The sequence below is a fragment of the Lepidochelys olivacea genome (genome assembly GCF_965140295.1).
Source record: "Lepidochelys olivacea isolate rLepOli2 genome assembly, chromosome: 5".
In the NCBI taxonomy this organism is placed as follows: Eukaryota; Metazoa; Chordata; order Testudines; family Cheloniidae; genus Lepidochelys; species Lepidochelys olivacea.
The window spans coordinates 34,833,307-34,850,285 of NC_140415.1; the positions used below are offsets into that span (position 1 = coordinate 34,833,307).

General features: G+C 40.8%; 1 long non-coding RNA gene across 1 annotated transcript; it reads right to left on the bottom strand.

Annotated features, from left to right (window-relative positions):
* Positions 1 to 5,531: 5,531 nt before the first annotated feature.
* Positions 5,532 to 16,371, bottom strand: LOC311521323. The gene is made up of 3 exons (XR_014711858.1): positions 16,302 to 16,371; positions 15,093 to 15,156; positions 5,532 to 6,114 (listed from the first exon to the last, which is right to left on the bottom strand). It is a non-coding gene; the product is annotated as an uncharacterized lncRNA (long non-coding RNA).
* Positions 16,372 to 16,979: the final 608 nt, after the last annotated feature.

Here is a 16,979-nt window from a genome sequence, read left to right on the forward strand (position 1 = left end):
AAGAGATATCTGGTCCCTCCAGTGGTCCAGGACCAGCTGAGTTCCAAGGCTCTCCTTTTATATTTCCTGTCCTGTCCCGGTACTTTTGGCATGGCGGGTTTGGCTCCACCCACCAGGGGAAGTGTAGTGGTCCCTCGCTCTTGAGTGCGGAGGGAGGCTACTCTGCCTCACTACAGTCCATTAGTGATTTCCTAATATAGACAGGAGGATAAGACTGCTATTGAGTTGAAAACTATATTTTAACTGAGGAAAGGTGTAACTGAGATCAGTAACTCATCCTATTTGCTCTTTGACTACCTCTTTCAAAGTCCACTGAAATTAATGGTAATCTTTCCATTGGCTTCAATGGGTTCTGCATCAGACCCTGAAGGCATTGTATTTGAAAGGAGTTCACATCTGGTGCAGCTCCTGGAGGCAAAGTACCAAGGTAAGTCTGTTAGGATTGGAACTGTTGGGCCATACTAGATGGAACAAACAGACAAGTATTTTAATTATAGCCAAAGCATGTCCCCTTGTTTTCAGTTGGAGACTGGCCACGAAGTTTGCATCACTTTGAGCTAACATTGGACATCAATTAAATTCATTACGATACATATTGAACAAATATATATGAGCAGGCATTTAGGAAAGAAGTTTTTAACAGTAGCAACTCACATAGATTCAGATGTTTCTCTAAGGATGGCAAATACTCCTGGGTCAGCTGTTGCAGAGGGTGTGTGTTTTTGATTGTGTAGAGGCCAAAACATTCCAGATCCTCTTTCTGATACAGAGCAGGAAAAGTTTGACTCCCGCTCCATAACCCTGCTCTCACTTTTACTCAGAGTAAATCAAGAGTAATTTCGAGGCCAAGGGAGTCAAATTAGTGTAAAACACATGTGAGAGCAGACTCATTGTTCTAAGGAGGCCGTTTAGCTCAGCTGAAGTAGTTGTAGATGCAGCATAGCATTAGAGCTGATGGGAAAATGCAAATAGTAATTTGCAATGAATGATTTCACCAGATTTACATAGCACCTACCTCATTACATGTTCTTACAGTACAGCTAAGGGTATAACTACTTAACCTTCTGTGACCTGGATCCCAGTGGGGGCCAGCTGAGGTCACTTAATTAAGGTGAACTGCAAAGAATGGGGCAGACAATCCCCAGGCTGGTGGATTTTTCAATACTTAGATTTACCAAGCCAGCACAAAATAGCTTCTTTATTACCTTACTGGTTGCCCAGAACCCAACAACACAGTCCCTTAAAGTAACCAGCCTCAGGCCTTCACCCAGGTACCAAAGTCTATAAGATGAAGATTTATGAAAATCTTATTTCATCGTATAAAAGAAAAGGTTCTACCAATCCCAAAGGATCAGATACATTATCTTCCAGGTTAATGAATATTCCAGATCTTACCCAAATATACACATACAGCCAATTCTTATTAATTAAACTAAAATTTATTAAAAAGAGAGAGAATACAGTTAAAAGATCAATATACGTACAGACATGAGTTAAATTCTTGAGGTTCAGATACATAGCAGAGATGGTGAGCTTTGTAGTTGCAAAGAGTTCTTTTAGAATTTAGTCCATAGGTTATAATCCAATGTCCACTATCATATTCAGGGTGTTTCCCGCTGAACGGGGACCTCAATATTGTGACTCAAACTTCCCCTGATGAAGCTTAAGCAGATCTGAGATATCAAGGATTGGGCCCAAGGATCTTTTATACAATTTCAGGCCTTCTTTGACAAGCTGGAGTCCTTCGGGGAACAATAGGGCCTCATTTACTAAGCATGGTTGTTAATTATTCACACAGATTAACATAAGGCAATGGCCTGTTTCTCCACCACTCACAGATGATTAGCTATACGTTTCAAAGAGAGGATATCCCGTGTTTACAATTAATTTAAATGCTAGGAAGTTCTTTTGATCTCTGAATTATCAGAATACAGCATAGACAGGGTCTGTTGATTACATTGTTGACCACTACCCATATATATATGTAAATACACAAAAACACAAACCTTATCTCCCCATATGTCTTTAAGGGTCGAATTTGAGTCATTCATCCTGCAGGATGTTTAACCCTTTCTGGCCATGCGTCACACCTTTTATCTCTGAAGTACATTAAATTCTTGAAATAAGTGACCTCTTTATATGCCACTGTTATTACATGAAGTATAGGCTAGCGGTTACAGCCGGGGACTGACTCTCCATATGACCTCAAGCAAAGCAGTTCACCTGCCCATGACTCACTTTCCCCATTTACACAATGGAAATATGCTATCACCTACCTCTGTAAACCATATTGAGATAATTGGAAGAAAGACACAAGACAAATTCAGTTATATTTTGCTATGTAAAATCTTTGGCTGACAAGAAAGGTTGTTTATATTTTGTTTATTCTTCATTCAGTATTGAAAGTCTTTTAGAAACCTATGCGATTGTTGTAAGTAGAAGAACAAATGTCTTAGAAGTCTAGGATAACTAGATACAACTTACTAATAATTAAGGTATGTGATGCTTTTAGTGCAAACCATGCTGACAACTGAAATGTGTCTTTTTCATGAATAAGCAAAAAGAAACACAAGGATTTTTTTTGTATTGCAATTAATGTACTAAAGAACATTTTAGTGAAGCCTGAATCTTGAAGTGACTAGCAAATCTTATTTACAACATTCTGACTGGTTTCCTGGGTTGGCTACTGTCCAAACTGAACCTTCCATGTGAAAAATATGGGCACTTTTTTAGCACATTGCTCAGTGGTTAGCAATGTTGCAAGCAATCAAATAAAGAAATACAGTTTCAGTGCTGTGCAGTGTTAATGTTGCATTACAGAATGACAATCCTAGACATCACACCAATTGTAAAAGTAAGCTCATGGAAATTTCTGTGGTTACTTCAGACCACTTCAGTACCTCCATTCCTGGACCAAAATAAAGAGAAAACTCTAAAGACTTGCACTAACATATACCTATCGATTTGACCCAGCATCTTGAGACTGTACTGGGAAATGCTGCATCTTTCTGATGGGAAAATAATGAGATTTAGGGGTAAAATATTCAACATTGCATTCAGGGACTTAGCAATGCTGTGTGGCCAAATCCTAACATCATGATGTAATACTCACCAACAATCACATACCACACAACAGAACCACTAACCCAGGAACTTATCCTTGCAACAAAGCCCGTTGCCAATTGTGCCCACATATCTATTCAGGGGACACCATCACAGGGCCTAATAACATCAGCCACACTATCAGAGGCTCGTTCACCTGCACATCCACCAATGTGATATATGCCATCATGTGCCAGCAATGCCCCTCTGCCATGTACATTGGTCAAACTGGACAGTCTCTACGTAAAAGAATAAATGGACACAAATCAGATGTCAAGAATTATAACATTCATAAACCAGTCGGAGAACACTTCAATCTCTCTGGTCACGCAATCACAGACATGAAGGTCGCTATCTTAAAACAAAAAAACTTCAAATCCAGACTCCAGCTAGAAACTGCTGAATTGGAATTCATTTGCAAATTGGATACTATTAATTTAGGCTTAAATAGAGACTTGGAGTGGCTAAGTCATTATGCAAGGTAGCCTGTTTCCTCTTGTTTTTTCCTACCCCCCCCCCCCCCAGATGTTCTGGTTTAACTTGGATTTAAACTTGAAGAGTGGTCAGTTTGGATGAGCTATTACCAGCAGGAGAGTGAGTTTGTGTGTGTATGGGGGTGGGGGGGATGTGAGAAAACCTGGATTTGTGCAGGAAATAGCCCAACTTGATTGTCATGCACATTGTGTAAAGAGTTGTCACTTTGGATGGGCTATCACCAGCAGGAGAGTGAATTTGTGTGCGGGGGTGGAGGGTGAGAAAACCTGGATTTGTGCTGGAAATGGCCCACCTGATGATCACTTTAGATAAGCTATTACCAGCAGGACAGTGGGGTGGGAGGAGGTATTTTTTCATATTCTCTGTGTATATATAAAGTCTGCTGCAGTTTCCACGATATGCATCTGATGAAGTGAGCTGTAGCTCACGAAAGCTTATGCTCTAATAAATTGGTTAGTCTCTAAGGTGCCACAAGTACTCCTTTTCTTTTTGCGAATACAGACTAACACGGCTGTTACTCTGAAACCTGTCATTTGATGTGTATAACTTGGGGATATTATTAAGTCAAAACAGTTTCAACAGAGCTTATGGACTGCATTAGACGGAATCATTTGCTGGTGTGTGTCTGGAAATATTTGTGGCCATTTCATATGGAAATAAAAACATTGTGCTAAATGCAACATCTTTGCCCTGCCATGTGGAGATCCAGGTTTGATTGTCATTCCTCAGCTCTCACTTTGCAGATTGATGGCAACTAAGCTGTGGAGAAACATACTCTAAAAAAAATGCCTCACATCATTTAGCAGCATTCCTTCCAGCCCACAGGCTTTTCAAGGATGATTTATTGTGTTAAGGGGTGGGATTATGGTGCTCTGAGTGTGGGACACCAAAGGCTCTGACATGGAGGGGACACCAAAGCCTCTGATATGCATACAAGAAGCTGATCTGAAAAAGAGCATGCAACCTACAATTTGATTGCTTAAGTCTGTACCATAAATATGCCTGTTTAGTTCTATGAAGTTTATGCACTTTTTAATTGACTATCCTGGGCCCATTAACTGCTACTAAAAATATGTTTGAAAGAGTCCAAGAAGACCCAGCTGAAGTCAAATGGATTTCCAAGAGTGCTTGTAACTGGCACAGTTTAGAGGAACAGTCCATGATGTGCCAGATGGACCATTTTTCTCTGCTTACTGAATTGTTATACACTGCTGCCCAACAAACAATATGTGGTGCTAGAGCAACCCCTGGCATAGATTTAAAGTCAAGAAATACTAGCGGTGTCATTTTGGAGGCTGTAGCAGTTATTTTTCTCTGATCTCTGGATGGAAACCTGCTTTAATATGAAACCCAGAGCAGATGCTTAAACACCCTGAGACAAGCTACAAAATGCAACTGATTTTTTCATCTGTTGGATCTTTGTTCAAATCTCCCTCTATTTCCACAATAATAAAAGGGGATGTTATGCTTCCATATACAAAGAACAAAGCGTACATTTTTCAACCTCAAATGAATTTTATTTTTGACAAATGAAAACAACAAAAAGAACAAAAACAAAATCTCCATGAGAGAACAAAGTCTGTGTATGTTCCCTGGTTTATGTTCACTTAGCAACTCTGGCAACAAAACAGGCAACGAAGTCTGCAGATGTGAAAATTTCCCAGAAATTGAAAGATACAATACACACAAAACATAAAACCATCACACCTACCACACACAAGGATACAGAAAAGGAAGGAGCAGAGAGAGAAGGAAGACACAAATGTAGAAAAGGAGAGGGAATATAAAGGAGGAAAGATTTATAGGACAATCTTCCTTGATCTTTGAGTTCTCTCTTTCAGCCAGGTGTAGTGCATTGTTCCCAGACAGTGGCTTATATACAGTAATAATTCCCCCCCCCCCCCCAGTGTTTCAGTCCTATATTTGGCCTACCGTAGCTCCCAGTGTTACAAGGGAAAATTTCTTTCTTTCACTACTAGTTAGCTGAGTTTTCTTGTTGCATAATTAGCTTGAACTCCTGTATATATATTCTAGACAGAGACGTACATCTCTCTCTGGAGCACCCTGTTCTATTGTTTGGTATTAGATTCATCTTGTAATGCCAGGTTCATCATCAGACATTTTTCCAGAACATGAAGGTCAGATATGGGAACAATAGCAGCAGAGGTGTAATTTGCAGAATAGAAAATGATAAACCATTATTAAGGGCATATAGCCAGATATGGAGGGACAGAGGCTGCATTGATCACCTCTCAGCTGGGCAGCTCAGTCTGCGATATCGCAAGAGCTGCTGCACAAAAGTGCATCTTTCATTTATCCAGTCATGTGTAACCAGGCCCCTTAGGTCCTTTAGTTCTTCTTGTGCCCAGCTTCTTCATAGCACCGTTTGTGGGTGGAGGACAATAGGATAACAACCAACTCCATGCCTTTGACTTTGTTCTGCCTCCTTTAGAACTCAGGTTCCTTCAATACAGTGGTTGCTCCAAGTCAGTCTTCTATTCTGTCACTTCCAGTGAGCTTAAATAAAAGCGACATTTATTTGAAAAAGTAAGAGAAATGTCCAAACAAAATAAACATGAAGGAAAAAATAAACCCAGCTAGACTAAAACACCATAGCTAGCTAGGCTGTAAGCTGGGCTTTTAGCACCAAGACAGCTACACTGATGGAGCTGCACTGCTGTGGACCTTTAGCGTAGATACACTGCACCAGTGACAGGGGCAAGGCTTTCGCCCCTTGTATTCTATATGCAACTGCCAGGGGCAATAGCAGTCTCTATGTTCAGAAGAGCACTGGCACGGCTCTTTCCATGTACCCCACAAGAATATGAGCCCACAGAGGCTGCTAAGTGGGCAATACAGTGCACCATAGTGTATGGGTGTAGGTGTGAGAAGCATGCATGTACCCCCTGCGTGCTGGGAGGCCGGGGGTGGAACTGTGCCTTACTGAGACACAGTCCTTCCCATATTCTCTCTGAGGGTATTATTCTGAGTGTCCCTTACTCATGGCCCTATGCTATTTATAGAATCTGTCCCTATAGTATCTTTCAGAGAGAAAACCTGAGAATTTATCTACAACACTTTGCGGGTTCACCCAAACCAGTAAGGGGTTGCATCACCAGCTGCTCTGTAAGCCTGGGTGTCTGTGCTTTGCAGCTTTGTCTCCGAGTTCTGACACCAGCAGCCTGCTCACAGCACAATGGCCTCCCCCAGCCCCCGGCTTCCATCAGTCTGGTTAGTCCTTGCAGAGTGATACCAACAGCGCTTCCAGTCCAGAGCCTCCTCAGAACCATCTCCCTGCAGCGTCCAGACCCTCTCACTCACCCCTCTTAGACGGTATCAAGCTCGCTGCCTCCAAAGAGACAGAGCACACACCAACATATTCGCTCAACAGAGGATTTTGCTCTTTGGTTTCATACACAGCAGTGAGATGGTTTTGTAACCAATCAAGAGCAAGTTTATTAACAAAGAAGAGAGTTGTAAGTGATAATAAATAACCATAGAAGAGACAGATAGGGCTGCAAGTAAAACAAAACAAATCACGCTTTCTAGTGACTAAAACTTAATTTCAACAAGTTACAATCTTAATCTAAGCAGGTTTTCTCATGGATCATCAGTTTCCAGCTACTCTTGCTCCTTGGGCCAAGAAGATCCACTTTTCATGAACTCAGAGGGTGCTGCTCCCTAGGCAGGGTGGCCATAGAGCAAATATGAAAAATTGGGATGGGAGTGGTGGTGGAGGGGGGGGTAACAGGTGCCTATATAAGACAAAGCCCCATATATTGGGACAGTCCCTATAAAATTGCCACATCTGGTCACCCTACAGTTGGGTGATGGATACCCATAAGTCTTTCCGCAATTCCTTATAGCCTTTGTTTTCAGTCCTGGGGCTCAGCTCTCTGTGTCCACAGGGAACTGATGCAATGTTAATTTTTGCAGTCTCCTGTGATTTTACCATGCAAATGACCTTCCTGCGATCACCGATGCAAATGAATAGCCAGTTGTTCTTGGCCACACCTGGTATGATTTGCCATTGAGCCAAAGGGGTGTCCACTATTCTCCTTTGCCTGGTAAAACCCTGTTTTGCCTCCTTGGTCTGTTTACAGACTCCAAAACCTAATATCAGAGAGTATCCATAATTTTCATACAGCCTCGTTACATACATTTCAGAGTGATACATACATTTCAGAGTGACCATCATGTTGGTAGTTTTCAAATGATACATTACAAGACACCTTTTAAATAAAAATAATGACAACAGTGTGTGAAGTATATTGAGCTGGTCAGGGCAGCTGAGTTTTACTGTTACACATGAGGGACCCCCTAGCCATCTGGCATGGGGTCCTCTTAGGGTCACAAACACAAAAAAAAAAGGCAATTGTTGAGACTATTTCTTCAGGGTAGGTTTGTAATTAAAGTGAAGTGCATGTGAAAATTCTTTATCTAAGAATTTTTGTGGCAGTGACATAAAGATCTACCTAGGAAATAGAACCTCTGCATAAGTTAGGTCAAGGTTTTCCAACTCAAAATCAATCAACCGCTAAGTAACAGAATTCAGCGTAACACACACAAACTCACTATCCTGCTGGTAATAGCTCATCCAAACTGACCACTCTCCAAGTTTAAATCCAAGTTAAACCAGAACATCTTGGGGGGGGGGGGGGTTAGGAAAAAACAAGGGGAAATAGGCTACCTATTTACCTAAGGTAGCCTATTTCCCCTTCTTTTTCCTACCCTCCCCCCAGATGTTCTGGTTTAACTTGGATTTAAACTTGGAGAGTGGTCAGTTTGGATGAGCTATTACCAGCAGGATAGTGAGTTTGTGTGTGTATGGGGGTGGGGGGGTGAGAAAACCTGGATTTGTGCTAGAAATGGCCCACCTTGATTATCATGCACATTGTAGGGAGAGTGGTCACTTTGGATGAGCTATTACCAGCAGGATAGTGAGTTTGTGTGTGTGGTTTTTGGGAGGGGGGTGAGAGAACCTGGATTTGTGCAGGAAATGGCCCAACTTGATTATCATGCACATTGTGTAGAGAGTTGTCACTTTGGATGGGCTATCACCAGCAGGAGAGTGAATTTGTGTGGGGGGGTGGAGGGTGAGAAAACCTGGATTTGTGCTGGAAATGGCCCAACTTGATGATCACTTTAGATAAGCTATTACCAGCAGGACAGTAGGGTGGGAGGAGGTATTGTTTCATATTCTCTGTGTGTATATAAAGTCTGCTGCAGTTTCCACGGTATGCATCCAATGAAGTGAGCTGTAGCTCACGAAAGCTCATGCTCAAATAAATTGGTTAGTCTCTAAGGTGCCACAAGTACTCCTTTTCTTTTTAAGTAACAGAAGCCTTTCACTTTCAGTGTAGTTAGAGCTACAGAGTACAGATTCTCATTATGTATTCTGTTATATACCCCAAGGAAATGAAAGCAATAGTTCACTCTTTTTTATTTTCCTGAAATGTTAGGCGCTAATGTTATTATCTTTCAGTGCATCACAACTGCAATAAACTAATTCACAGTAACACAGAAAAGCTTTCATTGATTGGGACTCATCAGGCAAAGAGTTCTGTAGCTATGAGTTAATAGAGTGGTGCATCTGTTTTAGTCATGCTTTATTAGTCTCTGAAAGTTATAAAAATATGAACATTTTTGCATCTATCTCATTTGCTTTTTGGAACATGGGGTGTGGAATTTAATACCTGGAAAATGGTATTGTGTGTAACTTGAAAAGCATATATGGTCAGATTTTCAAACATAGACAAGAGCAATTACATGCCTGCAGCTGCACACACTAATATACACAAGCAAATACCAAATGTCTGTAAACAGCTAGGATGTAGCATTCAAATAGGGCCAGTTGGACACCCATCTGGCCATTTGTATTCATATCCACCTGATTAGCATCAATGCACCTATATTAATATTTATAAATTGGGCACCCTCACTCAGATGTTCATGATGGCAAACACTGAAATTTGAAAATCTGGGGCCAGATCCTCAAGGGGTCCTATATCAATTTACACCAATTTCACCTGGTCCATAAAGTCTGAAAAAAATGGAAATATACAGTAGTTATTATGGGGGATTATGTAATGCACAGGAAATAATATTAAAAATGGCATGGTCATTCTCCAGTATGCAGGATATGTTTCAGAAAGTAACATGATCATAAATACTCCAGACAGTCAATGCATTCACATAAATATCAGGAATTATCTAGTTTATAATATCTTATTTATAGATGAGCAGTGAGGAGGGTTAATTCTACATAATTTGCATCCTCAAGGTTGCTGTAAATTTAGGCATGGAAAGATGAGATTATCAGTAAATGTCAGTAAAAATTTCACCATATACAAAGAAACCAATGAAAAAATATTTCCATCTATAATAATAAAAATTTACAGATAGGCAAAGTAAGAAAAGTGTTGCCTGAGAATCTATTAGAGTCAAATTCTAGTGTTTTTGACTTTTGAATTAGTCTTGTTAACAAATGGATGGTAAAAACAGGTTTGATTTAAGGATATTTATTTTGTATATTTTGACATGTTATGTTGACCATTTGTGTTTTAATGGTTTATAACACTAACTTTTTGGATCTCAATGTCTATTGTCTTTAAATAGTAGTTTGGCCCTCCCCAGTTTCCTGCAACTTTGAACATTTAAATTGATAAAAATCTAAAAATGCTTGAAAATAAATATCAATATTATTCATCAAAATTATACAATTTGAATTCTGCCCAGCATATGTAAATTGCAGTGGCTGCCTGTGGTCTCAAGTGAGAGGGAATGACATAAGAGCCAGTATGGTAACCATAAGGTAGTGGAGTTTTCCCCTATATTGTGCAGGGATACTTAAGTGGCTGATTACACTGGCTTCAGAGCAATGTTGCATGGGAGGGATGATGCACAACTGCCCTAATGCAGCCTAGGATCTGACCCACAGTATTTATGGAGCAGTTCTTCCTAAGTGTTTTCATTTTTGATTTGCCTACTGTCATAACCATACAGCTAAGGGTAGCCTAGAATTCTTCCTTACCTGTAAGGGGTTAAGAAGCTCAAATAACCTGGTTGGCACCTGACCAAAAGGACCAATGGGGAAAGAAGATACTTTCAAGTCTTTTGGGGGTGGGGGGGAAGGCGCTGTGTGTATGTTCTCTTAGGAAGCAGAGAAGCATCAGGTCAGAAAACTCCTTCTCCTACAAATCATCCTAAAAGTCTCTCAAATTACAAAAATTGTAAGTAAAAGCCAGGCAGGGTGTGTTAGATTATCTTTTGTTCTGCCTGAATTTTTCCTTTGCTGGAGGGAGGTTTATTCTTGTTTTTTGTAACTTTGAAACTAAGCCTAGAGGAAGTTCTGCTGTGTTTTTGAATCTTTTGTTACCCTGTAAAGTTATTTTCCATCCTCATTTTACAGAGGTGATTTTTACCTTTTTTTTTTTTAAATAAAATCCTTCTTTTAAGAATCTGACTGATTTCTTTATGGTCCTAAGACCCAGGTGTTTGGGTCTGTGGTCACTTTGTAACCAATTGGTTAGGATAGTATTCTCAAGCCTCCCGAGGAAAGGGGGTGTAAGGGCTTGGGGGGATAGGAACTCCAAGTGGTCCTTTCCCTGATTCTTTGTTAAATCACTTGGTGGTAGCAGCGTACTGTCCAAGGGCAAAAAATTTGTGCCTTAGGGAAGTTTTAACCTAAGCTGGTAGAAATAAGCTTAGGGGGGGGTCTTTCATGTGGGTCCCTGCATCTGTACCCTAGAGTTCAGAGTGGGAAGGGAACCCTGACACCTATGTATGAGTATTGTTTTATATTTATATGTCCATTATTCTATAGGGTATATTTTAAATTAGAAAAAAAAGAGAAATAAGTTAGTTAAGGAAGCAAGGGATCAGGCCCAAAGCAGAGGAATTTTTAGTGAACTCTCCTATAGAATACTATCATTAACTAGGACATTACAAGCCTTCACTTGGCACTTTGCGTGCGAGTGTATTCTTTCTTTGAAGCATCTTTGGTGATCCAGTATAGTGTCACAGAAAGCCACTGTTACCCACTGACTTCAGATACTGGTACAAGTTTGCCAGGTCTCTTGGCGTGGATGATCAGACCCTGTGCTGGGCCTGTGCTTCTCCACCAGTGAAGTTGCAAGTAAGAGTCAACGTCAGTGACAGAAGCTGGATTTTCTCTTTGCTGTTCTTCTCTCCCTTCTAGTGAGAGTGTTTGTCTTGGTTTGTCTTCTAGGTAAGGAAATGGGATTGGATTTCAACAACAAGAGCAACAATGACAGTTCCAGCCCATCCCAACCAAATTCTCTTTTCCCCCAAATGTACAGTTACTAGCTTTAATACCATCTAGAAAACTGTCAAAGAGGGAGTTTTTCCTTTTTAAAACTCTATAGCTAGAAGGAAAAGGAACAAAGGATGTTGTTAAAAAGAAAGCCTTACTTAATATTTTAATTTCAAAGGCTTTAAAACTGTTTCCCCTTTTTTTACTATAACTTAAATAAAAGGTTAAAATAATGTTTAATGGTCTTTGTCATACTAACCAGGCTGAGATCTCTGTAGCCTGAACCATGTTTAAAACTGTTTAAACACTGATCAGTTACATCAGCATGTTAACACCTTTAACTCTTTGGACCTGTATATTTCATCTAAATTAACCCAGCACATCTGTAAAGAAAAATGCAACCAGGGATTATTGGGTTTTTAGTGAAAGAATGAGATAAAATCATATACAGATCATAGAGGAATAACCATTATGAATGTGTGTAATCCTAAAGGAAAAGCTTGAGACGCAGAGTCTCGCCAAGCTGCCTTTTATAAGAATTCTACATCTTCTCCACATTTCATGAGGCTGGCAGGACATCAATGATTTTCTCACTCAGACATGGGTTTCCAATATTGCTCTTCTCTTTCCAGCATTTTAAAGAGGAATTTCCCTGCCAACAAGAATGTAGAAAATTCCTCAGCAGTTGATTTAAAAAAAAAAAGGGGCTTCAGCACATTTGCAAAGATAGAAAAATAAATTCATTTAGGATCTGACTGTGACACCAGAACTCTTCATCTCATCTATGATTGCCTCCTTTTACCATCTCAAGCAGTGAACATGGGCAATATAACTGGAACTGTGTGAAGGATGTATGTACCCATTTGCAAAGATTTCAAGATTTAAAAATATGGTGGCTATTTCCAAATTGGAGTGAACAATGGAAAATTTTAAATTCCCGTGAAAGGAAAATAAAATGGGGGATCATTTGTGTCAAGCTGTCCTGCAGTGACTCTGAACCAGGAAGATGAAGTAGATGAAGCTTTCTTCGGACAATTAACTGAAGTTTCCAGAATACTGGCCCTGGTTCTAATGGGGGACTTCAATCACCCCGACATCTGCTGGGAGAGCAATACAGCAGTGCACAGACAATCCAGGAAGTTTTTGGAGAGTGTTGGGGACAACTTCTTGGTGCAACTACTGGAGGAACCAACCGGGGCTGTTATCCTCTTGACCTGCTGCTTACAAAGAGGGAAGAATTGGTAGGAGAAGTAGAAGTGGGTGGCAACCTGGGCAGCAATGACCATGAGATGGTTGAGTTCAGGATCCTGACAAAAAGGAAAGAGTACCAAAAATATGGACCCTGGACTTCAGAAAAGCAGACTGACTCCCTTAGGGAACTGATGGGCAGGGTGCCCTGGGAGGCTAATATGAGGGGGAAAGGAGTCCAGGATAGCTGGCTGTACTTTAAAGAAGCCTTACTGAGGGCATAGGAACAAACCATGCCAATGTACAGAAAGAATAGCAAATATGACAGGCGACCAGCTTGGCTTAACAGTGAAATCTTCAGTGAGCTTAAACACAAAAAGGAAGTTTAAAAGAAGTGGAAACTTGGACAGATGACTAGTGAGGAGTATAAAAATATTGCTTGAGTATGCAGGGGTGTAATCAGGAAGGCCAAAACAAAACTGGAGTTGAAGCTAGCAAGGGATGTGAAGGGTAACAAAGAAGGGTTTCTACAGGTATGTTAGCAACAAGAAAAAGGTCAGGGAAAGTGTAGGACCCTTAATGAATGGAGGAGGCAACCTAGTGACAGGTGATGTGGAAAAAGCTGAAGTACTTAATGCTTTTTTTGCCTCGGTCTTCACAGACAAGGTCAGCTCCCACCTGATGTTCTGTGCAACACAGTATGGGGAGGAGGTGAGCAGCCCTCAGTGGAGAAAGAACAGGTTAAGGACTATTTAGAAAAGCTGGACGAGCACAAGTCCATGGGGCCGGATGCGTTACATCCGAGAGTGCTAAAGGAGTTGGTGGATGTGATTGCAGAGCCATTGGCCATTATCTTTGAAAACTCGTGGTGATCGGGGGAGGTCCCGGATGATTGGAAAAAGGCAAATCTAGTGCCCATTTTTTAAAAAGGGAAGAACGAACCCAGGGAACTACAGATCAGTCAGCCTCACCTCAGTCCCTAGAAAAATCATGAAGCAGGTCCTCAAGTAAACCATTCCAAAGCACTTGGAGGAGAGGAAGATGATCGGGAACAGTCAACATGGATTCACCAAGAGCAAGTTATGCCTGACCAACCTGATTGCCTTCTATGATGAGATAACTTTCTCTGTTGATATGAGGAAAGCAGTGGACATGATATATCTTGACTTTAGCAAAGCTTTTGATATGGTCTCCTACAGTATTCTCAAACTTATTGAAACATCTGTGAGGGTGAGATTTTATCTGTATTCAGTTTTATTACTGTACTAGGCTTAGACTTGCATGTTTAATTTTATTTTGCATAGTAATTCACTTTGTTCTATCTGCTACTACTTGGAACCACTTAAATCCTACTTTCTGTATTTAATAAAATCACTTTTTACTTATTAATTAACCCAGAGTATGTATTGATGACTGGGGAGGGGGGCAAACAGCTGTGCAACTCTCTATCAGTATTATAGAGGGCGAACAATTTATGAGTTTACCCTATATAAGCTTTATACAGGGTAAAATGGATTTATATGGTTTGGACCCCATTGGGAGTTAGCATCTGCATGTTAAACACAGGAAAATTCTTATACTGCTTTCAGTTAAGCCTACAGCTGTTAGGGGATGTGGTTCAGACCTGGGTCTGGGTTTGCAGCAGGTTAGCAGGTCTGGCTCAAACCAGGCAGGGCACTGAAGTCCCAAGCTGGGAGGGCAGGGAAAGCAAGGGCAGAAGTAGTCTTGGCACATCCGTTGGCAACCTTAGGGGGTTTCTGTGATCCACAATACCAGCCTCAGGGCAGACTGCTAAGAACCAGGGCACAAACTCCAAATTGGTTGTGAGTTCCTTAGATTTCACCAACCAGTCATGAAGTATAAACTCCTCAGGCTCTACAACAACCTAAATATGGCATCACAGATCAGTCCCCTGTGTATTCTGATCTGTCTCACCACCTAGGTGCACATACCTTTGTGATAGATGGTCCCTTACACCAAAGGTCACATCAATATTCAGGTTACTCTCAGCCCCAAAAGACCAGTCACTTACCCCAGGTCAATTACTCCTTAGATCCCACATCAAAGACAATGCTTGTAGCCAATCCTATAATAAACTAAATTAAATAGTAAAAGGAAACAAAAGGGTTATGTACAAGGTTAAAGCACATATACATAAATGAGTTACAATCAACTTGCAAAAGTAACAGAAGCCTCTATAACAAACAAGTTCTGTATGATATTTAGGGCTAAGCACTTGGGATTTCTTACTTCTGCCTGGAAACCTTGTCCCTCATTGTCTAAGCAGCACAGAGATCCAGATCCTTCTTGTTAGGTGTTTTATTCCCATGTGCCATAAACTGCAAAATCTTCTAATGAGAAGAGTCAACTTGGATGACTCATCTTCATGGGGGGGGGGGGGGAAGAGCAGAGCAACAAAATCTTTGTCCTCATTAATGGTCCACAATAGTCTATCTGGTGTTGATGGGCTTTCCTTGTTGGCCAGGACTTAACACCTTTTGCTGGAGAACAGCATTTTATGCTAGTTAATGTCTTGCTCCTGTCTGGTGATTTACTGTCACAAAAGCTTTCAATACAAATGCTTAAATATTACCTTACAATACAGTTGTAAGTGAGATTAATGCATGCAGCAACTCCCAAGCATTCAATAAAGTCTAAACACTAGACACATTCTTATAAATACCCATTTTAACAATACTAACACACAGGTAAACCAGATTGATTCCCGCTATGTATTTGTCAACATTCAGCTGAAAAATGGGGACCTTGTCATGAGCTGGCACCTGGGCTGCCAGTATCACAATCCAAAACATTTCATTTTGACTAAATCAAAAGGTTCATTTCAATGTAGATTCATATAGATATATAGTGACAAAGCTCCATCCTTGTCTCCATGGGTCCCACATTTCCTGGCAGATTTCACTAGCCTCAGCACTGTGACCCTCCACATAACTCTCCTCTCTCTAGAGAGAAGGATCACAGTCTACTGAGCCATTTTCATCATAATCCAGCAAGGGAGGTGAGGAGAAGTTATCCTTCCTTGCAGTCTCTGTTGTCTCCCAGTCTCAGTGATTAATCAGGGGGAGGGGAGCCCAGGCCCACCCTCTACTCCAGGCTCCAGCCCAGGGGCCCTAATAGTATCAACTATGGTAGCTGACCTTTTAGAAACATGACACATACAATTCCCTGGGCTACCTCCCCACAGCAGCCCCCACTGCCTCAGGCTCCACTTCACCCTTACCTCAGGGCCTCCTTCCTTGTGCCTGATCTGGTGTGTACTGCTCAGTCTCTTCAACAGCCCAACTTGCTCCCACAACTCCTGACTTCCACACCCACCTGACTAACTGGGAGGCTTTTAACTAGTTTCAGCCAGTCCCTGATTGGCTTCAGGTGTCCCAATCAACATAGAGTTCTCCCTGCCTTCTGGAAAGTTCATAATTGGCCCCAGGTGTCTTAATTGACCTGGAGCAGCTGCCATTTATCTTATCCTGGTACCAGGGATTTGTTTAGCCTGGAGCTAATATATCTATCTCCCACTACTTTTCTATAGCCATCTGGCCTTGCCCCATCACTATATATATATATATATATATATATATATATATATATATATATATATATATATATATATGAATTTTAAAGACTGAAAAATGAAAAATCATTTCAAAATGAACAGTAAAAAATGTTAACAATTGAAATAAGATGTTTTGACTCCCCCTGCCCAACCCCCCCAAAAAAAATTCTGGTAAAATCAACTTGATTTGTCAAAGCATTTCCATTTCAACTGAACCACATATTCTGACACATTATGGTTTTTTGACCAGCTCTAAATATAACTTTACATTTCTCTCTCTCCCTTTCATTGCTACTTATTCCAAAAAAACTGTTAGCTTTCTACAAGAGAAAAAAAATGAGTGCC